Source organism: Diceros bicornis, chromosome 23 (genome assembly GCF_020826845.1).
Source record: "Diceros bicornis minor isolate mBicDic1 chromosome 23, mDicBic1.mat.cur, whole genome shotgun sequence".
Classification (NCBI taxonomy): Eukaryota; Metazoa; Chordata; class Mammalia; order Perissodactyla; family Rhinocerotidae; genus Diceros; species Diceros bicornis.
The window spans coordinates 37,397,650-37,419,912 of NC_080762.1; the positions used below are offsets into that span (position 1 = coordinate 37,397,650).

Here is a 22,263-nt window from a genome sequence, read left to right on the forward strand (position 1 = left end):
GCCACTTTTTCACTTTCTGGAACTACAAGATGCTTCAGGCTCAATTTGTATTTTTCCTCCCCTAGCACTAGAATAAACCATTTTTCCTGAGGGCCCTCGTTCCTTTTTTATTGGAGAATGGTACTTAGAAACTAAAATCTGAGCAGGAGGTGTGCTCATTGTTACTGTATATAACTACTTCTAGGACTTTTCAGCAGGTAGAGCTAATAAATGTTATGTAGGTATGCACACATATCTATTTTTGTATCTATCTGGATGTATATTAAAATAAAAAATGAGTTTATATTGATATCTCTGTCTCTAATCCAGCACTACGAGGTTAATTTTAGCTATCTCCTTTTGTCTATTTGTAACTTGTTTCTCTGACAATGAGAAACCTAGCTTCCATTATCAACAATTTATTTACTTATGTGTTCTACCCTGGTATACGCTGCAAGTAGTTTCATAATCACTAACCTATACTCCAGTGATTAAAAAAAAATGTATCAAATAGAGTACAATGTCTATGTGTAGTTATTTTTCTCTTTAGCATTATTCTTTTTAGTCTTCACCTTGTTAAGACACTGTTTCTCAAAGTTACTTAGGCTGGATCCTTTTCCTCCATGGCTTTCAATGAGGTTATGCCAAAATACATTTGTACTTTGGTTGGATCATCTGTCACAATCTCTACTCCATTTTGGGAAATTCCAACATTCTATTTGTTTTCTTATTTTTAATTTGCATACTACGTAGCTCACTCTTTGTGTTTTATAGGTCTATGGGTTTTGATGAGTGCAGTTATTTGTCCAACATTGTAGTACCACACAGAATAGTTCCATCACCCCCCAAATCCCCTCACATTATCACTTTGTACTCAACCCTCCTGTACCTCTAAACTTCAGCAACTACTGATCTGTTTCCTGTCTCTATGTTGTGCCTTTTCTGGTTATTTTGACATTTTAGCAGCTATAGATAAAATTGCTATAAATATTCACATACAAGTTTTTGTGTGAAAATAAGTTTTAAATTCACTTGGGTAAATACCTAGAAGTGGGATTGCTGGGTCATATGGTAAGTGCATCTTTAACTTGATGAGAAACAGGTGCACAGTTTTCCAAAGTGGAGGTAGCATTTTGAATTCCCATAAGCAATGAATGAGAATCCCTTTGGCTCTGCATGCTCATCAGCATTTGGCATTGTCAGATTTTAAAATTTTTTATCCATTTTAATAGGTGTCTAGTGGTGTCTCATTGTGGCCTTAATTAGCATCTCCCTAATGATTAATGATGTTAAACATCTTCCCATATACTTATTGGTCATCTATACATCGTATTTGACGAAGTTCAGATCTTTCATCCATTTTTAACCTGGGTTGTTTGTTTTCCTTTTGTTAAGAGCTCTTTATATATTCTGGATACAAATCCTTTATCAGATATGTGATTTACAAGTCTGAAGCTTATATTTTCATTCTTGTAAGTGTCTTTCACAGAGCCATCTTTAAAAATTTTATTTTAATTTTTGCTTTTGACTCTTTCATTGTAATGGGAAGGGCTGTGATCAGCTAATTCCTTTAGTTACAACAGAGCATGTACACTGAAGCAAATAAAAACCCTCCATATTCCAATGTGTAGCACAGCTTGGAGGTTTAGATCTTGTATATTTTCTTATCCATAAATTTTCATAAACACATAGTTCTATAAAATTTCATCTTAAGTCAGAGGTGTAGGATTTGACTTTTTTTCTCATTACAATTTTAAAGTTACGCTCCATTGCTGTACTCTGAGATCAGCCTACAAAATTCATTAGGTAGCAGAATTACAGTGTTATATCAACAGTCCTCTGGAAAAGAGTTGTCAAATATGGTAGCTACTAGCCACATGGGACTGCCGAGTATGTGAAATGTGATACTATGACTAAGGAAATGAATTTTAATTTTAATTAAATTAAATTTAAAAACTAATACTTGATTTAGTTATTGGGAAACTTTTAAGTATGTGTGGGACAACTTGATTTTGTAAACCTACTTTTCTCAACTGTAAATTTTATGAACTCTAAATACAGACCAAGTATATCCAATAAAAAATTTATTATCCGAATTGAGATGTGTTGTAAGTACACATTAGATTTCAAAGACTTATGAAAAAAAAGATGTAAAATGTCCCATTAATATTTTTTACATTGATCACATGTTAAAATGACTGTATTTTGAATATATAGGGCTAAATAAAACATTATTAAAACCCATTTTCCTGCTTTTTTTACTTTTTAAATGTGGCCAGGAGAAAAATTTAAATTACACGTGTCTCACATTATATTTGTATTAGATAGCACTGCTTTAGAACCACATATCATATTTTGTGTCAAAAGGCAATCAGTCTTATGAAATGGCATGCTAATAACCTATCCACTACCACCTCCAACCCCTTCTGTATAATCAGGCATACCTCTCTCCTGTCTTTGTGGAGACGGATCAAGGCTCACTAAGTTTAAAGTCACCTGTGACAGATTTTATATCCTCAGACAGGGCCTCCAGCAAGGAAAGGGCTGGAAGAATGGAGAGTGAGGCTTGAGATGGGTATCGTAGGTCTGGCACCATCAGATGCTGTTAAGGAACAGCATCTCCTGATGCTCTAAACATGCCATCAATTTTGTGAACACTTCTGATTACTGTAGAGCACCAGTTTGTGGCTTACTTTCTTCTGAGGAAAAAGATTGGGCTGCCTCCTTTCCTCCCCACTGCCGTGAGTTAGCACTTACTGCTTGGTACTTCTTAACTCAAAAACATAGCACCGTATCCCAGCCTTTCACTTCTCTCCACTTTTCAGCCACATGAAATCAATATTAAGAGGTTCTCTTACTGAACAAAAGCTCTTTCCCACTTTTCTTCTCCTTTTTATTTAGCTTATTAAAGAAATTGTGTATATCTATATGTACACACACACAGGTATATATGTAAATACACACACACACACAAATGATTTAGTGGACAGGTATTATCTCACCAAAACCAAAACCATTTTTCAAAAAGATAACTAATATAGGAAGAAAGTAACCTGACCTTGAAACGATATTAAACATTCTATTTTTGAAAAGACATTTCAGGAAATTTTAATACCTTAGCATAAAATTTTGCATGTCCAATATTTAAATAATTTTTTTTCTATAAAACTAAAGAATAGTATAGAAATCTTAAAGATATTAAGAATAATATTTATAAAAAATATAACTAAACATGGGCATATTATTCTACCATGATAAATAACTATATTAAGCTTTACGTTTGATACAATGTTAAATCTAAATTTACAGAACATCTCTTCGTATAAGATAAACTGCTAAAACTATTCTATACTTTGGTTGAGTTTTAGCTTATAATTTTCTGAAACAGTCTAAGATAACTACAAGTTCTAATTGAGCACATTTCTGTCACAATCAAGCTAGTTTGGAAAAGTAAATATATACTTACAATACAGAGAACATATCATGGGAAGCACATAGACAGTTGTTAAGCTATTCCACTGTATTATAAGATTCTTGAATTATCACATTCTAAACCTGTTGGGAAAGAGAGAAAAAAAAAGTATGTTAGCAAATGTGCTGCTATATATGTAACCAAATAACCAAAAGAAACCTAAAAGAAATCACAGATCTTACAAGCATAGATCTTTCTGGATGTATTAAATTGCGTCATTTGCTTATATTATTTTTGATTTCTTTTAATTTTTAGGAAAGCATTATTGAATTACTTAAGTAATTTCAACATACAATAAGAGAAAATTATTAAAAAGAATGAATGCTGCAATTGAAACTCTAAGGAAATGGGTATAAGATATGTTTTTAACTAAATATATTTCATGGTCTCTGTTTTTTATATTTTCCACTTACAGGATAAATTGCGTCCATAGCACAAAACACAAAAACAAAAAATACAGCAAAAAGTTACTAAACCCTCTAGATGTTTATAATTATCTAGATGCTTAATAAAATAAAGATCAAATAATTAGATGATTTGTCTGAATGTCTTTAATTTTCATGTTGGTGTATGCCAGCTGCTGTGGTCTAAATGTTTGTGCTCTCTCTCCCGCACTCAAAAATTCTTATGTTGAAATCCTTATGCTCAAGACATGCTATTGGGAGGTGGGGCCTTTGAGAGATGACTGGGTCATGAGGATGGAGCCCTTATAAATAGGATTAGTGCCTTTATGAAGGAGGACCCAGAGAGCTCCCTTGCCCTTTGAGAACACAGTGAAAAGATGGCTGTCTGTGAATCAGGAAACCCTCAACAAACACCCAATCTGCTGACTCCATGATCCTGGACTTCCAAGCCTCCAGAACTGTGACAAATAAATTTCTGTTGTTCATAAGCTACCCCGTCTGTGGTATTTTGTTAGAACAGCCCGAACAGAATAAGACACCTGTCTACATACATGATTGGGTATAAATGGAGGCAACAGCTTTCAAACCTTATTGAATTATTTATTCTATAAAGAATGAAGATTAGATTTAATAGAAAGTGAGAAACTGACCCACTGACATTTATTACCCCAATCAAGAGCAAATATCTTCAAACTATGAAATAGTTTAAAGTAAGATAAAGAGTTTAAAGTAAGATAAAGGGTGGATTCAGTTTTCTCTTTAAGATAGTGTCTCCCCAAATTGTGTTTTATGAATTTACTTGTTGTCAAAAATGTCTTTTTGCGGTAGAACACACCCAATAAGCTTCTCATACTTAGAGGTTACTAAAAGTGGTAGTGAGGTATCCTATACTTAGTATACACACACACACACGTACCATGTCCCTTGTTCCCATTTTATGTCCCCCAAGCACCTAACTTTTTTATTCCTACAATCAGTAGATTTTGAAGGAAAATTCCATCAGATTTCTTTCTGGATTTACACATAGCCTTGGCTTATGCTTAATAGGAAAATAATCTAATTTTCCTCTTATTTAGTAATTTTTTCCCCTTATTTACACTTCAATATTGGATTCAAACACACTTAAAATCATTGAAATATGAAAAATAGATGTGGAATTTCTGTCTTGTCTTTAGAATCTAATCTTACCTAATTATTCTTTTCTCAAAGGTATAAGACATAGTAAATGTTTATATTTTGTAACAACTGTTTAATACTTTTTAGGTGTGTGATTGTCATTTAATCATCACAGCAATACTGTAAGGTGGGTTTTATTATCCTCATTTTACAGGGTTCTGATAATTCAAACAACTCATCCATATTAAGAAGCTGGAAGGCGTTGTAGCTAGGGGTCAAATTCAGCCCTAACTAACTTCAAAATGTCTGCTCAAAAGTGTTGACCTTAAACAAATAGATAGCCAATTATTTCTCTAGCAAAAATTGGTTTATTTGGATCAGCGAGGAATTGCAATTTGAGGTCTGCAACCACGGCAAGCCATGTGCAAGTCCCCCAGCATCAAGGGAGATGAAACTGTTTTATAGAGGGGAAGAAGAAGCTGGGAGGGCTATTGTAAACAAAGAGTTCATTGGAGGAATTGAGAGTTTGATGTGTAGTGTTTTTCATTGGCTGAGTTGTGACTGTCTCCCATTGGATGAACTTCTTGCTGGTCAAGAAAACGAAGACTTTCTTCTTACTTTGGGCTCTGCTATTGACATAAAGCATGAGACCTCCCCCATTTGGCCTCCTGACTCCAATTTAATGAGGTTTCTTTTTATCAATTTGGCAAAAAATGTCTTTACTTGCATATGGCTCCCTGGACACTGCTTGTAAGATAGTCTTGACTAGGTATCTACTTTCAATACTATTTAAGTCCTCAATCTGAAAAAATTTAATGAAATATGTTGTAAGGTAGATCAAGTTTATCTCTTGAAACTGTATATATCTTGTGCTGTTAAATGAGTAAAACCACAAACGTGATTATTGCATCTAATATATGTAATGTATTGGTTATAAATCTTGACATAAAAGATCAATACATTTAATAAATTAAGAAAAATAGAAAAGAGTCATTTACACCTATCTCAACTGGTTCCAGACTGTTATAATATTTGAACATCTGTAAATTTTTTTAATGGTTTTCTGTCTCAGCACTGAATGCCATTCTTGCTCTGTTTTTACCATACAACATCTGATGTAATGCTTTTGAAATTATCTTTGGAGCCAGCCCTGATGGCCTAGTGGTTAAAGTTCGGCGTGCTCTGCTTTGGGGGCCTGGGTTCGGTTCCTGGGCATGGAACCACACCTCTCATCTGTCAGCAGCCATGCTGTGGCAGCAGCTCACATAGAAGAACTAGAAGGACCTACAACTAAAGTATACAACTATGTACTGGGGCTTTGGGGAGGAAAAAAAAAAAGAGGAAGATCGGCAATGATGTTAGCTCCGGGTGACTCTTTCCCAGCAAAAAAAAAAAAAAAAAAGAAGTGATCTTTGCTGGAAAGTCAGAAAAATCAAACATTTAAAATTCTGTCTAGAGTGACAGCAAATAATGAGGGCCAGCAAGTGGCGTGAGTCCTGTTGTCTATTTAGCAACTCAGATCTGTGTGTGTGTGTGTGTGTGTGTGTGTGTGTGTGCATGTATTTCCCAAATCGTGGCTATGATTTAATGGTTCAGCATGCTGAATAAATAACATTCAAGTTATGCAGTTACTCTTACATTGTTATTATTTTTGCTGATGCATTTCATCTGAATGTAATTATTGTCTCTATCCTCCTCTTTGTATTACATACAGGGAAACGATCATTCTCTTACTTTCCCTACATTTGCGTATAACCCAGGCAAATGATGATAATACATTTTTCTCTCTTGCTTTCCTACATCTTTGTATTTCCTCCTAGAGCACTCAAGGCTTCTGTCTGACATGGGGTAAAAATAGGGGTGAGACATTCAGGTTCTGTCATTTAAAGCATTATTTTGATGTCTGGTTTAAAGTCAGCCAGTCCTGAGAAAGAAAGGCTTTCCAAATTCCTTCAGTTCCCTCTTACAAATAATGATGATGCTGGTGGATCAGTCTATTATTTGGATGTTTTGTCAAGATCCAGAGGTCTAGTAACTTAAGGATGAGACATTAAGGTGATTCACTGTTTTTTACCTTTCACCTTGATGTTTGTTGGCAAGCATAAATGACTAGGTTTGCATGAATTTTATGGAAAGGAGTTTCAAATCATGTAGAAAGCAATAGGAAGAAAGCCTTCCTCATCTGTTCTGGCGAGAAGTATCAGAAGAGCTGGAGAGAAAAAAGACCACAGCGGAAGAGGAAAGGGGCTGCCACAGCTTAGTTTTCTGCTTCCAGGTTCTTGAGGCCAAACCTTTAGGGGGAGTAGCTTTAGAAATGCCTAGTTAAGTCGAGAGAATTCTCAGGGTTTTTGCCTGTGATTTGGGGAAGAGATTAGTGTGCTGAGTAAACCCATACTAACACAGGGTGACCAGTAATATCATGAGGGTCCCATGGCACAAACAGGCCCAGTTTGCAATCCCAAGTCTCCCGTGGTTATTGTGTGGCATGGGTAAAGAGTTGAGAAAAACTGGGCCTACTGGGAGCAAAATGGCTCAGCCACACAGGGTTGTGGGGTTTTCAGCTTTAATCAGGTGTCAGAAGAGGGAAGTAGTAATGTATGTAACAGTGGAGACTCTGATGGGCCTGAGTGCCAAGATCCAGGGCAGATTGAATTAGCAAGGCCATTAGGCGAGACAGAGCTGAGAACTGACTGTGAGAGATGTCAGCAGCAGAAGAGCCCACAATAAAGAGACTGTGTAGTGTCCTTGAGTAGAGGCAGTCAGGGACAGTAGGCCTCATGAAGGAGGTCAGGTGTGAGCTAAAGATAAGAATGTAGCCTTACCAGGTGCAAAGGCCCAGGACAGGAACAAGTCTGGCATGTTCAAGGAGGAGAAAAAACACCAGTGTGCTTGTAGTGTGGTGACCCTGGGTGCAGTGGCGGTGGAGTGGGGAGTGGGGTAGACAGGTAGGCAGCAGCCAGGTCATGTTGGGCCTCATAGGCCGTTGTAAGGAGTTCAGACTGTATTCATGATACAATGGAGATAGGAAGTTTTTGTCCAGGGAACTGATTAAAATTTTAAATGATCATTTCAAATGTTCTGTGGATAGTGAAGAGGCAAGCCTGGAAGTGTTGGCCAGTCTAAAGGCTATTGCATTAGTTGAGTTGAGAGAAGATGGTGAGTGTAAGTTTGGTGGCAGTGACAATAGAAAGAAGTATTTAGATTTGGGATATCTTGGAATAAAGTATAAAATCCTATTCATTAATTTCACCATTTCACAAACACAAATGCATTTTTAAGCCATCTTTATAAAGTAGGTTATTATTATTTTTTTTTTAGCAAAGGGTCAATTTGAAAAATAAAAATTACGTAGATACTTATGTAGGACACTTCAGTAGATTTGGGTAAAATTCACCAAATATGGAGACATATTTGTTTTATATAATTGTTTTTAATTATTGTTGAACCCATTGATTAAAGAAAGTATAAATGATTAAGAAAAACACTTTATGACTCTTATAAATGAAAGAATAGGGAAATAGCCAAATGAAGCGTTACCTATAAAGAAGAAAACTTTAAAAGACTCTGAATGATGTGGCTAGAAACATCTCAGATATATTCAAAATTGAATTCCGTTAATAAGACTAAGTTCCTTAATTCAATTCACTAGATGTGATTAAAAGACATTGAATTTTGAACAAATAAAGGCAATTACTTTATTCAGTTTATAGTAATAAATGAAATTTGCTGCCAGAAGAGGTCATTCAGCCGATTCCTGTGGCTGTACTTTAAACAAAATTTTATGACTTCAGAATTACTAGACTGGGTCCTTAAGCCTTCTTTAATTCAACATACATTTTGCTAAATGCCTTCTGTGTAATGGCTGCCAGGTGCTATGGCTAAAAGGGTGACTAAAACACTCTCCTGCCCTTGAAGGGTTCATAGACAAGAGGATGAAGGAAAGAAAGAGAAATGAAGAAATTTGTACAAAATGTCTGGCTAAGGGCACAGATCTAGCAACATTCAATTTTACTTGGCTGAAGCTTAATAGAACATAGGCTGTGTAAAGTGAATGCTGAATGATGATTAGGCAGTGCAGTATGAGCAAAGATAAAGAGGACAGAGATAACATAGTTTGGGACTAAAAAGTAATCTGGCTTAAGTGGAGCAAAGAGATAGGCAGGTAATGAAGCACATGCAGGAGACAGGAGGTAAGTAGGGCGGGTCATTGGAGGCCCTTTGGCTGAGATAAGACAAGATACGGCTGAGTCCTTCCCCGAGAGTTTGAACCTAATTAACACTAATAATAATACCACCTAGTAGTAAAAGAGTGCCCACTATATACCAGCCACAGTTTTAAGGGTTTTATATACATGTTCTCATTCAATCTTATCAACAAGCCTGAGATATTATTCCAGTTTTAGAGAACAGGAAATGAAGCACAGAGAGTTTAAGCAATTTTTCCAAGATCACCCAGCTTGTAAATGGTGCAGCTGGCGTGGAACCCATGCAGACTGATTCTAGAGCTCCACTCTTGGCCACACAGGTCTGCCTCATGTGACCAACACAGTATGATTTACCCATGAGGGATTTCTTTTCCATAATATACACGGGAAAGGAATAATTTTTCTCACAAATTATCAGTACAAAATATTGGTTTGCTGTTCATATTAGGTAGAAATGGGAATAAGAATCCTGAACCTAAAAGCACAAAGCTGAGTGGGGAGGAGAGAAGAGAGGAAGGGAAATAATGAATGTTTCTTGAGCAATTTACTGTGGGGAAAATTCTGGGCTAGATGTTTTAGTGGTCATCTTCCTTGGTCCACATCTCTGCAGAAGCTGGAAAAAGAGTGGCTATGAAAGAAGTGTATGATCTGTGCTTGCTTCTACAGCTCTTTGGTTATTTTCATCTGGATTCTTTCACAGGTTGGGCTTTCCTTTTCTTCGCTTCCCTCTTATGTAGCTCGCTTGGGTGATCTGCCCTGCCCCTTATAGTTAACAAGACCATGATGCAAATCTTTGTGAACTGCAGAGAATAGAGTTGGGGCTAATGAAGGGAACTACTCCTGACTGATGCAGACTCTTCAACTTACTGAGTTGCTGTAGGAGACAGGGAATTAGTAGCGCTTAGGACCATTAACAAACATAATGTCTTGAGGTCTTAAAATATACTAATGCTTGGGGGCAGCGCAAGCAGTTAAGTGTGCACTCCTCTGCGGCAGCCCGGGGTTCGCTGGTTCCGATCCCTGGTGCGCACTGACGCACTGCTTGCCAAGCCATGCTGTGGTGGCGTCCCATATAAAGTGGAGGAAGATGGGCACGGATGTTAGCACAGGACCAGTCTTCCTCAGCAAAAAGAGGAAGATTGGCAGATGTTACCTCAGGGCCAATCTTCCTCACAAAAAAAAAATATATATATATATATATATATATATATATATATATATATATATATACTTATGCTTGGAATACACGTTAGTGGTTCTTATAATAGAAGATGTTTGAAATTGACTTGTCCATAGTTATATATGTATTTTATCCATAGAAATATTTTTCAGCACACACTTTTTGAGGGAGGAAGGGTTGCTTTGTTCTCTTAAAACCTGCAGAACCCTTCAGGGCAAACTATTGAGCTTCTCCCACCTGGGGCTTGAAGCAGTACTGGAAACCTCATTGTGCAGTCTTCCATTTTACTCAAAGATTTGGGGAAAAGCGATTTATTCTAAAATAGAGGTATATAATAAAATGCAGAATGTACATACATTTTTAAAGATTTATTTATTTAACCAAGCAATTATTGAATCCCTACTATGATAGATGTTGTTGTGGTTACTGGGATTAAGGCAGTTATTCCCACATATTTATGGTTATCTTATGCTGGTTAGTGAGAAGAGAACATAATATGTTTTAACATGTGTATGGAGAATCCTTTAATGGAATTCAGTTTGTGACTATTTTGCCTTCAGCACCTGGTGAAAATAAATCATGAATGTTTTGGTTTAGACTGGGGGTTAAGAAACTTGTGTACCGAAGAGTCAGATGGTAAATATTCTAAGCATTGCAGGCAAAGAGGCAAAGTTACGGATGTATAAGTATTCATGTATTACATACAGTTTCTGTCTCAACTATTTAACTCTGCTGTTGTAGTGTGACAGCAGACCAATAACAAATGAACAAATGGCTGTGACTGTGTTCTAGTAAACTCTAACCTATAAAAACTAGCAGTAGGTCAGATTTGGTCCATAGGCCATAGTATGCCAACTTCTGGTTTAAACCATAATGAACTTTTTTTTTTTTAAATGTCACTGAGATATGGGTCTAAAAATGGTTTGATTTTTCCCGTCTTTAAGTTGAATCAATAAAGTGTAAGCACTCCATCCTCTGATTTCTCTAGCCCTGAGGGGGTCTTGGGGTAATTAATCCAATGAATAATAAGCCCTGATTTGTGATGACAGGCCTGGGAGAGACAGGCCAATCAGTAGCCCTGGGGCTTCTGATGGGCAAGATGAGCATTGGGTTGAACTCTGGTGGCAGCTCCCAAGAAACAAGGGAACTTCTTGCTTGTTCAGATGGTGTTTAGATTTCTGATCCTGCGTGTTATAAAACCCTTCCCGGAAGAAGGATCTGAAAATGGGAGATAGCAAGTAAAGTCAAGATAAAGATTGTATGATACTTATATCCATCCTCAGTCACACTCATCCAGAAGGGAGAGGTCTGACTGGGACCAAAGATGAGAGACAGGCCAGGGACAGACAGTCGGTGACACTATGTCTTTTCTTTTTTGTCTATAACAGTAACAACAACAAAAAAATAGGACACTTCCTTTTTAAGCACCTGTTTTAAGAGTATTCAATGAGATTGAACCAGGTAGATGAGATGAGGGAGGGTTTTTGATAAGCTGTTGCTGTCCTCTGGACACCCTCCACCCACCCCATTCTTTTGACAAAATTGGAGAAGGCACTGAGAAGACAGACGGAAGGGAGGGAGAGAAGGAGGGAGGGAGGGAAAGAAAAGGGAGGGGAGGAGGAAGGTAGGGAGGGAGGGAAGAAGGGAAAAGAAGACTGTGACCATTTCTCTTGGGCTCCAGGGCATGCTGCCTGCTATCTTTAGCCTAACTCCCCAAACTCTGGGGGTATTGGAGGGTGGTTCAGGCTTTCTCTCTTCTTCTGTGCCTTGGATGACTTTCTGAGGAAGAAGTTGACAGTCACTGAACAGGTTCTCCCAGTGTACTGCAGACTCTAGATGTCACCAGTGTTGAAAAGGTTAGACTCCACTGGTCTGTCCCCTTGAATCCAGGGTTCTCAAGCATGAATGAGCATAGGAACTGTCTGGATAGCTCATTAAAAACAGATTCATGAACTATATTTGTAGAGATGCTGATAAATAAGTGTGGAGTTGGGTCCAGAATTTCTCTATGTAACAATTCCTCTAACCTCCCAGTGGAATTTGTTACAGATGTTTGGGGACCATGCTGGGAAAAATCAAAGCTAGGTCACTTCCAGACTGTTCAAAACAGTTGAATAAGAGACTAGACATTCATATGATTATTTAAATAACTATTAAAATTTTTTCCTTAGTGTAAACTAATTGTGTGAAAAATAAATGTCCCGTTATACATTTTAATTATAAAACTTAAGCTGTAGCTTTTAAATTCAGATCAAAATCTCTTGGGAAATCAATAATCAAAATAATAAAATTTAACATAATATGTTTTTTTTTTTGTAATTAACAAAGAGGAAATGCTAATCCTAACAAGAATGTAAATGGATATTTTATACCATGGTAACTTAATTTAGAATAAGGTATTTCCTCTTTTCTAAAGTTGTGTTAAAACTGATGAAAGATTTTTAAAAATCAGAATTTTGTATTAAATTCTCATTCTCAAATAAATAACATTCTGGGAAAGAAAAGAATCCATTCCAATTTTAGCTGCAATTGCTGCATTAAATACAATGGTTTGAGCTGTGTATTGATAGCATGTGATTTACAAATAAACCAAATTATTAAAAAAAAATGAACTACATTATATTGTTCAGAATGCAGGGCAATTTTACCACAAAGCTGTATGCTGACTCATTGCATACAAGGAAAAGCATTTTGTTTTAAAATGAATTCATCTCCTTTTGAATCATTTTAAAACTTGAATTTCAACATTTTAATGGCCTAAATAAAGGCACAGTTGTCTTCTGTTCTTAACTCATCCAGAGATGAGTGCTCCATCATTGTGAATGGTTGTTGACTCTACTAAGCAAGTGCAGAAGAACCCAGATTACCTGATTTAAACTTTGCGAAGACTTTTACTTTTTTCCTATTCATTCTTTTCATTCACACTTAGGAAGTATTTTGGAAGAAAAGAAATCCATGGCCACCAAAATAATTTACATTTGTATAGTTTTCTGTTGCCATAATTTTTGCATAAATGTCCTTCATATTTGTCATATATGTTCTTCATACATGGATCAAGTATGGGAAGCATGCAGATCTAAATCCACATTAACTCAGGAAAATGAAAATGAAGTATAAAGCCATTATTCATATAATTTCATCCAAAAAAAATATTTAAATATTTACCATAAAAGTGAAAACATTTCTAAAGGAAAAGGAAAGAAGATATACAACCTAAGTTTTCTACATAAATATCTCTTCTTCATTTTGTAGCTGGTCCATTCTGGTGTATGAGTAGGGAGGTGGCCTGGGTTTGCTGAAGCTGAGGAATTGGAAGCTCCGACACAGAAAGCAGGTACCAGGAAATCTCTGATCCCTACCAGTCTATTCATTATTGATACATTGTGTTACAAAGTCCTTTAAAAATGCAAATGAATCCTAGAGTTATTCTGACTCCGATATAAATTGATTTAATCAGTTGCATCTAGTCTTCCTTCTAAACACCTGGCTGAGATTAGCCCCACCTTGTGGTGGATTGAATTGTGTTCCCAAAAAGATCTGTTGAAGTCTTAACTCCTAGTACCTGTGAATGGGACCTTATTTGGAAATAGAGTCATTGCAGATGTAATGAAGTTAAGATGAGGTCACACTGATTTAGGATCGGCCCTAAATCTAATTCAAAATAAATCTAGTATTCCTATATGGAGAGAGAAATTTAGAGACACAAAGACACATAAGGAAGAACGCCATGTGAAGACAGAGACAGAGATTGGAATGATGCTGCCACAAAGCAAGGAACATCAAAGATTGCTGGCAACCACCAGAAGCTAGAAGAGGCAAGGAAGGATTCCTCCTGGAGCCTTTGGTGGGAGACTGGCCCTGCCAACACTTTGATTTTGGACTTCCAACCTCCAGAATTTTGAGAGAATAAATATCTTTTGTATTAAGGCACCCAGTTTGTGGTAATTTGTTTAGCAGCCCTATGAAATTAACACACCCATCATAGATTTAATTTGGATTTGGGTAAGGATTGGGGTACTGGTGGGATACTGTAGCGATGAGTTCTGGAATAACAAGAAGGCAGCCTAAGAATTCTGTTCACCTGGGAAATGGAAATTGAGGGCAGAGAGGAAAAAGGGAAGTAAGTATCTAAAAAAAAAATACATACATATATTGGCCCTGATTGAGCTTAAAATCTTTTAAAATAATGCTGATGTGTGCTAATATTTCTGAAGTGTTCACTGGGCTCGTCCCCTAGCCCTCAGTCAGATGTTCAGGCCATGTTTTGTTCTCTGTCTTAGCTGGTGTTGCAGGGCTGAAAGCAGGTAGCTATTTTCCAACAGCCCCAGGCTTTAGAGGAGGAAGAGGAAATCTAGATCCTGCCTAGTACTCTCTTGGCCTTGTTCATTTTGTTCTAGTCACTCTGGACTTTTATCAGTTCCTCAAAGTACTTTCTCATCTCAATAAGTGATGCTGATTGACTTGTGTGGCATGTCACATATTCTAGTGCAGCTGGCTGTGTGGGAGGAATATAAGCTTAAACTATTCTCTCTGGCACAACATGAAGATGTTTTCCCTTCAAAGGAAAACACACACAATTTCTATGTGTTATTTGATGTGGGTATCAAACCCAGCTACACCTAAAGCTTAAGATTTAACTGTCTTGGACTTCAAATTCAATGAGTCATATGTAATTATGAGCCACCTTATAAATATAAGGCTGCTCACAAATACAACTCTAAGTTAAGGATGACTGTATTGTTGCAAAATATGTCTCAGAAGTAGACTCATGGCCCATTTGGTGCAGCTTTGAGAGAAAGAATTTGTAACTCTTCTTAAAGAGAAGTACCTGACCACAAAAATCTTATGGGCTAAAAATAACACAAAGCAATGATAGGTCCTAGGATTCACACAAAAGGAAAAAGAAGCAAAAATTAGAAAATTATCCCAGTAAGAAGTGTGCCATCCCAAAATGTGTCTCTTTGGCTTGATTATTTCTAAGAACAAAAGACTCAAAAAAAAACTTTGGCCTTCCCCTTAACTGCCTAAAAGAATTTTAGATAGAAGGGCTGTTTCAGGAAGTAGCTATCACCATAGATAACCATAGAATAAAATAAACTAGGTATGACAGGGAGGAACCTAGCAAGGCACATTTAATCCAAGTCCTCTCCATGTCCCACTGTCTTTGCAAAGTATAGCAAACATTTGTTTACCAAACATTTCCTTTTCCATCTCCATGTGAATTGCCTTCCTCCCCTTAGAATTCCAAAATCACTACCCCAACATCCTTTTTTATCTTTAGCTGAAGATGGTACTTAAGGTAGTAACTTTGGCCATTTTGGCGAGTTACTAGGATTTCCTGGGTTTCTCCCATGTATACGTATTATTAAATTTGTTTGATTTTCTCCTGTTATTCTGTCTCATGTCAATTTAATTCTTTGACCAGCCAGAAGAACCTAGTGGGTAGAGGATTATGTCTTCCTCTCCCACAGAAATATAACATCCTACTAATTTATTCTGTTTAATGAATGGCTATGACCTAATAATCAGGTTTTTTTAAAAAAATAGGTGAATTTAGTGCTTTCTTTATATCTAAAATTTTTGATATATGATTCTTACTTTGTCATTATAATGAATATAGTTATGATGTATGTCAGCCTTTAAAAATACACTGATCGTTAGCATGCATCATTTTCAAAAAATAAACAATCATCCTTGTTAGAACACCATTACCTACTTCTATGTAAAGATGTAATATTAGGAAGATTTTATCTGCATATAATTGGCATGAAAAATCAGGGAAGTTTCATCATGTTTTACTGAAATACCTACCAGTTACCTTTTGAGATTTTACATACCTATACACACACACACACACACACACACACACACATGCACTCACACACACACGATATCAAATGAACTGAAATAACTATTAATCAGTCAAATATTTTTTTATTCATTGTAGGCTAAAAAGGTATGAGTTCCCGGTGACATTGACCAGGTAGAAAAGGAGAATGTGGAAGGATAAACACTGTCCTTCTCCTCCCCAAATCAGGCAGAGAAACGGTGATCTCCTTAGTGAAATGATTGGACTTGTAATGAAATGTACATTTTTTTTGTCCTTAAAATTTTTTTCCTGTATTTTGATTTCCTTGAAAAATTATTCTTGAAGATTTTTCAGTAAAGCAAAACTCACACATATGTCTGAACTGGAAAGATTCAGTCATATATTTATAAATTTACTTACATATTTACATTGATAACTTTAGAATTTTTCACAATTAAGAACACTCAGGTCAAAAATCTGAAGTTGTAATTAAGTTATTAGATATGAAGTATTTAGTTATGTTTAAGAAGTCACATTTGGTTACAATTATCAGCAATAATACTCAGTAGAAACCCCAAGGCCATCTTAACTCCTTTAACTTCCACTTGCATTCAAATACCAAGCTCTAATTCTAACTTTTTTTTATTTTGGTGGGGAAGATTGTCCCTGAGCTAACATCTATGCCAATCTTCATCTATTTTGTATGTGGGACACCGCCATAGCATGGCTTGATGAGCAGCATTTAGGTCTGTGCCTGGGATCCAAACCTGCGAACCCAGGCCACCGAAGCAGAGCACGCAAACTTAACCACTATGCCACTGAGCTGACCCCCCTAATTATAACTTTTAACAAATCTTTCCCCTCCTTTCAATCCCACTTCCAATGTTACAACCAAGATCCTCTTCACTTACACTAGGGCAATTACAGTTTTTACACCTTCTGTGTTGTCATCAATGAAAACTTTCTAAAATACAGACGCTCAGGTTTAACTCAAGCCATTCCACACTTCAAAATTGTTCAGTAGCTCTTCATTGCCTGGAGGAGTCCAAACAGCTTAACATGGAAAGGAAGCTCTTCAAATTTTAACCCCCATCTTCTAGGCTTATCTATCATCAGTCCTCACTATATACCAGTCACACAGGGCTGTATTCCATTCCCCAATTATTTCATATCTTTAGATATTTTCAGAACCCTTGCCTACATTCTTGCTTTTGCTTAGAATTTTCTTTAAAATTTATTAAACTATGCTAATTCTCTAATGCACAACTCAAATCTTCCCCACTTTATAAAATTTCATCATTGAATCCTCTGTGCTCCCACAGCATTATTTCATATCAATATCAAAGTATTTCCCTTACTTTACCTTGTGTTATAATGAGTGAGTTCTCAATATTCTGTTTTCCCATTAGATTCCGATTTTCTTTTACCTTTTTTAGGGCACTGACCATCTTATTTATGTATTCTTGGAGCCCAGAAAAGCACCTTAAACATAGTATTTGTTCAATATAAATATTTTTTAGTGTTTCTAATTTAAAATAATAATTTCTTTTCAGACATTTTATGATAAGATGGTAAGAAATGAGAAACATGCTCAACCTCTAATGTGCTCATTGCTATTAAAACATTCCTCTGATTTTCCTTGGAAATGTTATTTTCCATGTAAATGAAAATGTATAAGATGAGTAAAAAGAAAATCACTATTTCCTCTTTGGTATTGGATTACAAATGAATTGAATCACTTCACTCAACTTTAGCATTTGCAGAATGAACTAACAAATAGAAGAGGATTTATTGGTATTCCATTGACCTTTCTACTGCAGACTGCATAGAAATCTCAAGGGCTAGCTTAGAGTTCAATTAAAAAAGATTGCACATAAGGTATAAGGTCACTTTGTTCTCCTTCCATGGAGTTCTTCAGTTTGCAGTAGATACTAATTACTCAACCTGTGTGCAGGAACTCTGGATATTTCATCAGTGAGTATTGCCTTATATGAAGTGACTTTGGAAAACAATGGATCTGTGTCTAGTCATCAAAAGGCAAGCATAAGATAATGGCATTTTATTCTCTAAAAAAATGAATAAATTTATTACTATCAGGGGAGGAACAGAAAGTTCAATGTAAATTTTATACAACAGGGTGCATTCAGGAACATTGTGATTTTGTTGCATTTTATTGTTTTCATATGATTTTGAAGGAGGCACTCCAAGTATTAGGTTTACAAAAGGAAACACTGGCAACTGTTCTCTGAAGAGTGTTAATGAGATACTGTTTCTCACATTTTAAAAAGAAAATACAAAAGGTGCAATGTAGAAGGAAGAAAAGAGAAATAACCACAATAGCATGTACAGTTTTAGCTTTAAAAAGATGAAATTATCTTTCTATAATAAAACCAAGTCACACATTCCATATGTGCATGAATTTAAAATAGTAAGAATGTTTTAAGTGAGGCACAAAGAAATGAACTGGCTTGTCTAGTCTCACAAATTGTTGTGAGTTATTTTTAGTTATTTGCAACCTAGAATAAGTCCAGAAAAAGCTGCAAACTTTATACAGGACTCCAAAGGTAATGCATGAGAATCTTTCTATTATTTACTCATCAGTTTAACAAATATTTATTGAATAACTACTATGCACAAGGTTCTGAGAATATAAAGGTAAAGGCAGCACAGACTGATTCTCCAAGAACTTCATAATACTTAGGGAGACAGATACAAAAGGAAATTTCGTATATTGTGGTAAGGACTATGATAGAGACTTGCACAAAATTTCATGGGAACACAAAAGAGGTGTGTACAACTGAATCACAGGAAAGGTTTCATAGGTGATATGAGGCCTTATCTGAGTGACCTGGATTTCAACAAAGCATTTGAAACGATTCCCAAAATATCCTTGCAGTTAAGATGAATATATGTGGGTAGGATTGCTGAGATTGTTGAATCTCTAGCTGGTAAACCTTTTCTACCAAACAATGCTGATTAATTAATGGATCAATGTGAAACTGCAGGAGGTCTCTCATTTCTATTATTGGACCTTTCTTTAATTATTTTTAATTGTGTTTTAATCAACTATTTGATGACATGATATTATGTAAGACACATTTAATAAATTTGAGGATGACTCTAAATGGGAGCTCAAGCTACTATGTTATGTAATTTACAAAGAATTTCACAGACTAGAACAGTGGGTTGAAACTGACAATGGAATAAAATAGTAAAAACATAGAGTTAGGTTTAAAAATCCACTGAGGAAGTAGAGAAATGTAATGACCTAGCTTAACAGTCTTTTAGGTGAAAAAGATCTAGAGTTTTAGCTAAATAAAAAATCACCGTGGATCATGTGATAAAAAAGTTGCCTGGACCATTAAGGGAATCTTGAATTCTAAGAACTATATATTCCCAGGGAAAAAAAGGCAATAGCTTGACCATCTCTATTACAAATTAAGAACATTGAGTTTGGTGTTATAAATGGTGCAGGATTATCAGAGGAGGGTGATCTGAAAATTAAAGGTTTTGGAAATCATGCTTTATAAATAAATAGTTGATGAAATGGAAGGTGTTTTGAAAAAGAGATCTAAGGGGCAGTAATAAGCATCTAAAGTAACTAATTATTCAATCTATCGATTTATTCAATCTGCCAGTCATTTTTTTTTGATTTCTTATTTTAAGTGTCAGTGTGCCAGACACATGCTGGAAATAGGAAAGGAATTAGACAAACAGCTCCTGAGGTTCTATCGTTCTAGAACAATATTCTCATTCTTTAATCTGGGGCCTACGGAGGGCACTTTGAAGGTCTGTGCTCCTCCAGAGATTGTATGCACAATTTTATGCATCTTTGCATTTTTATATGGAGGTGATTGTCTTAAAAGAAATGGTGGTTTAAAAATGTTTAGGAAGCACTTGTCTAATCGAAAAGTCAGATATATTCACAGACACATAATGACAAAATACAAAATGAGAATGCATTATGTGGTAAGTTATACTTCAGAAGAAATATGAATCCTATGTTGTATTACTCCAGAAAGGAGAAGTAGAGCTCTACCTGAATCGACATGGTTTCCTTGGCTTCCCTCCCATTGGAAGGTTTTATTTTTGGTAATTGCTGAATATCTACTTTTTAGGATTCTTTAAATACAATTCCCTTATGGAGAAGCAAATTGGACTATGTTTATTTCAAAGATTTTATTTTTTATTGCGTTTGCTTTATAATGCCCATTGAAAGTTATTGATCAGCAGCTTTCACCTTCTTTTCACCTTCTGTACATCACCAGTGTACTGAAAGATGTCTAGGCCTATAGTCTCTCCCCTATACATTTTACTCACCAATTCATTCACTCATGGACCAAACATTTTTTTTTTAACTATCTTCTATGCAATGGTATGCAGGTAAATATTTAACAACCAGCTCTCTGGGGAAAAAGTGCTGATTTGTAGTGCTTGGTGATTTCCGTGGTGTAAATACTTCCACTAAGGTCAATTCCAAGCTACCAATGTGTGTCACTGAAAGCAGAGGCGGAAGAGAGGCACACAGTGGACTCTCTCCAGCTGGGAGAGCTCCTGCAGCGCATCACTGCTTCTATGATCCCAATACTCTATTGGGTACCAGGACTATAAAGATGATTAAAACTGTTCTGGCTCTCAAGGAAGTCACCTTCTAGTGAGCAAGAGGAGTATGTATATGACTTCTCAAATATCTTTTGCAAGTTACATATTGGTTAAGCATGTGCATTCTAGGTGCTGACCCGGGTCCTCTAATTCTGTGGTTTGACCTTGGATGCTTGGTCCAAATTTTGAATGCTCTGAGCAAATTTTGGATGCTCCGAGCAAATTACTTATCTCTATGAGTCTCGCTTTCTCCATCCATCATGAGAGGAGGAGTCATTTATTCGATAAATATTTGTCAAGTGCCTATTATGTGCCATATACTCTGCTGGGCACTGGAGATACGCAGGGAACAAATTAAATAAAAATTTGTCCCCTCTTTGAGCTTATGAACTAGAGGAGGGAATTGGACAATAAAGAAATAAATGAATAAAAGCTAAAGTGTGTGAGATTGTCTCAAGTTCTAGAGAGAAAAATTAAGCAGAGAAAGAGGGCTGGAGCGGAATGCAGTTGCAATCTTCAATAGGGTAGTCAAAGAAGACCTTGGGAAGGTAGACTTGGAGAAAAGATCTGAAGGAGTGAGATAGAAAGCCATATAGATACCTGAGAAAAGAATATTCCAGATGGAAGGAATAGCAAAAGGGATCAGCACAGACCTTGAGAGAAGAGCATGCCTGAGTTGCTGGAGACCTGGGATGAGGCTAGAGCAGTTGGAGTGAAATTAAAGAAATGAAGACGGTAGATGGGATTAGAGAGTTTCAGGGAGCAGGTGGGGTAGATTAGGGAAATTGTTATAAACCATTGTAAGGACTCCAGCTTTTAATTAGTGAGGTAGGAAATCATGGAAAGTTATGAGTAGAGGAGTGATGTGGTCTGATTTATATTTTAAAATATTCATTCTGCTGTTTTGAATATAGTCTACATGGGAGCAAGGACAGGAGCAGAGAGATGAATTAGGAAGCTAGTACAACAATTCAGATAAGGGAACCTGGGGCCTTGGACCAAGAGTTAGGATGCTTGCAGTAAGAAGTGGTAAGAATCTGGATAACTTGAGGGCAGAGCAATTTAGATTTGATGGAAGGATGGGCTATCTGAGAGAAAGAGAGGAGTCAAGGATACCTCCAAGTCTTTCAGCCTTTGCAACTGGATGTAGCTGCCATGTACTAAATTCACCCTGGTTTAAGGGTGATAAGATTTTCCATTTTATATATAATAAATTTGAGATGTATATAAGACTTCCAAGGGGAGATATTGTGTAGGTGGTTGGATGTATGATTCATAAATTCATGGCAGGAGTACAAGCTAGATACATTTTATGAGTCATCTGACTATGGATAATAATATCAGCAAACACATATAGTCCCAGGCATTATTCTAAGCCCTTTTACAGATATTAATTCATTTAATATTCCAACAACTCTATGGCTTAGGTACTGTTATAATCCCAATTTTTACAGATGAGGTACCTGAGGTAAAATAAAATAGGATAGATCATTAGC

At 36.2% G+C, this 22,263-nt stretch overlaps 1 protein-coding gene across 1 annotated transcript in view; it reads right to left on the bottom strand.

The window, feature by feature from the left end:
• Window positions 1–3,531, bottom strand: part of FUT9 (fucosyltransferase 9) — a 100,951-nt gene extending 97,420 nt beyond the window's left edge. Inside the window, exon 1 of the mRNA XM_058566611.1 lies at window positions 3,446–3,531. The gene's annotated coding sequence lies outside the window, so the exon portion shown is untranslated. The remainder of the gene's footprint in view (window positions 1–3,445) is intronic.
• Between the last annotated feature and the right edge of the window lie 18,732 nt (window positions 3,532–22,263).